Here is a 3,011-nt window from a genome sequence, read left to right as displayed (position 1 = left end):
AATGGCCAAGAAACACATGAAAAAATGTTCAGCTTCACTAGCTGTTAGAGAGATGCAAATTAAGACCACAATGAGATACCATGAGAATGGCTCCCATTAAACAGGAAACTACAAATGCTGGAGGGGATGTGGAGAAATTGGAACTCTTATTCATTGTCAGTGGGAGTGTATAATGGTTCAGTCACTCTGGAAGTCAGTCTGGCATTTCCTTAGAAAACTAGATATAGAGTTACCCTTCAATCCAGCAATTGTCTTCTCAGAATATACCCAGAAAATCTGAAAGCAGTGACACAAACAAATATCTGCATGCCAATGTTCATAGCAGCATTATTCACAATTGCCAAGAGATGGAAACAACCCAAATGTCCTTCAACAGATGAGTGGATAAATAAAATGTGGTATATACAGACGATGGTATACTATGTGGCTGTAAGAAGGAATGATGTCATGAAACATATGGCAACATGGATGAACCTTGAAGACATAATGCTGAGCGAAATGAGCCAGGCACAAAAAGAGAAATATTATATGCTACCACTAATGTGAACATTGAAAAATGTAAAACAAATGGTTTATAATGTAGAATGTAGGGGAACTAGTGATAGCAACTAAGGAAGGGGGTATGATAACCCAATAAGAACAGATAAGCTATTGTGGGTAAATTTAACATTCTGGGAATGCCCAGGAATGACTATGGTCTGTTAATTTCTGATGGGTATGGTAGGAACAAGTTCACAGAAATGTTGCTATACTAGGTTATTTTCCTGTGGTAGAGTAGGAACATGTTGGAAGTAAAGTAGTTATCTTAGGTTAGTTGTCTTTTTCTTACTCCCTTATTACGGTTTGTTTGAAATTTTTTTTATTGTATGTTTAAAAATTTTTTTTGGTGTAGTTGATTTAAAAAGAAGAGTTAATTTAAAAAAAATGAAAAAATATGCAGAGCCCCCTTGAGCTGGTGGAGAATGCAGGGGTATTGGGCTTCCCCACCTCGATGGTTGCTGATGTGCTCACAGACATTGGGGACTGGTGGTTTGATGGGTTGAGCCCTCTACCACAGAACTTGCCCTTGGGAAGACTGTTGCTGCAAAGGAGAGACTAGGCCTCCCTATAATTGTGCCTAAAAGCCTTCTCCCGAATGCCTCTTTGTTGCTCAGATGTGGCCCTGTCTCTCTAGCTAAGCCAACTTGGCAGGTGAAATGACACCCAGGGAAGTGAATCTCCCTCACAACATGGAATATGACTGATGGGGAGGAATCTAGACCTGGCATCATGGGATGGAGAACATCTTGACCAAAAGGGGGATGTGAAAGGAAATGAAATAAGCTTAGTGGCAGAGAGATTCCAAAAGTAGCTGAGAGGTCACTCTGGTGGGCACTCTTATGTACAAGATAGACAACCCTTTTTAGGTTCTAATGAATTGGAATAGCTAGCAGCAAATAACTGAAACTATCAAACTACAACCCAGAACCCATGAATCTTGAAGATGATTATATAAAAGTGTAGCTTGTGAGGGGTGACAATGTGATTGGTAAAGACATATGGAGCAGACTCCCCTTTGTCTAGTTTATGGATGGATGAGTACAAAATGGGGGAAGGGGAAAAAAAGCATCCAGTGTTCTTTTTTACTTTAATTGCTCTTTTTCACTATAATTTTTATTCTTATTATTTGTGTGTGTGTGGTAATGAAAATGTCAAAAATTAATTTTGGTGATGAATGCACAACTATATAATGGTACCATAGACAATTGAATGTACTCTTTGTTTTGTATGACTGCATGGTACATGAATATATCTCAATAAAATGATTAAAAAAATCAATCCAAAAATCATTTCAATGAGTTGAGGGAAGATATGACAAAAGAGATGAAGGAAATAAAGAAGACATTGGGTGAACACAAGGAAGAAACTGAAAGTTTTAAAAAACAATTGGCAGAACTTATGGGAATGAAAAGCACAACACGAGAGGAAGGACACAATGGTTACATATAGTGGCAAATTTCAAGAGGCAGAAGAAAAGATTCATGAACTGGAAAACAGGACATCTGAAACCCTACCTAGAAAAGAACAGATGGGGAAAAGAATGGAAAGATATGAGCAATGTCTTGGGGAAGTGAGTTACAACATAAAGCACACGAATGTGTGTATCATGGGTGTCCCAGAAGGTGAAGAGAAGAGAAAAGGGGTAGAGGCAATCATGGAGGAAACAGTTACTGAAAATTTCCCATCCCTTATGAAAGACATAAAATTACAGATCCAAGAAGCACAGTGAACTCCAAACATAATCCAAGTAGACTTACACCAAAACACTTAATCAGATTATCAACTGTCAAAGACAGAGAATTCTGGAAGCAGCAAGAAAAAAAGTGATCCATAACATATAAAGAAAGCTAAATAAAGTTATGTGCAGATTTCTTAGTAAAAACCATGGAGGTGAGAAGGCAGTGGTATGATATATTTAAGATACTGAAAGAGAAAAACCAACCAAGAATTTTATATCCAGCAAAACTGTCCTTCAAAAATGAGGGAGAGATTAAAATATTCTCAGACAAACAGACAGTTTGTGAACAGGATACCTGCTCTACAGGAAATACTAAAGGGTGCCCTACAGACAGGAAAAGACAGGAGAGAGAGGTCTGGAGCACAACGTTGGGAGATGGTAGCACAATAATGTACGTACACTGAACAAAGATGACTGTAAGTATGGATGAAAGATAAAGGTTAGGGGGCATGTAGGACACCAGAAGGAAAGATAGAAGATAAAGACGGCTTAGTGAAACCTAGAGCAGCCGATGATTGTGACAAAATTTACAAATATGTTTTTGCATGAGGGAGAACAAATGAATGTCAACTTTGCAAGGTGTTAAAAAGGGGGTGGTATTGGGGGAAAAACAATCAATGCAAACTAGAGTCTATAGTTAACTGTAACAGTGCAATATGCTTTCTTTAACTGTAACAAAGGCAATACAACAAAGCTAAATACCTGTAAGAGGGGAACATAAGGGAGGGGTATC

Source organism: Choloepus didactylus, assembly GCF_015220235.1.
Source record: "Choloepus didactylus isolate mChoDid1 chromosome 23 unlocalized genomic scaffold, mChoDid1.pri SUPER_23_unloc3, whole genome shotgun sequence".
NCBI classification, from domain to species: domain Eukaryota; kingdom Metazoa; phylum Chordata; class Mammalia; order Pilosa; family Megalonychidae; genus Choloepus; species Choloepus didactylus.
The sequence above is the reverse complement of the archived record's forward strand: the minus strand, read 5'-3'. Positions refer to the sequence as shown.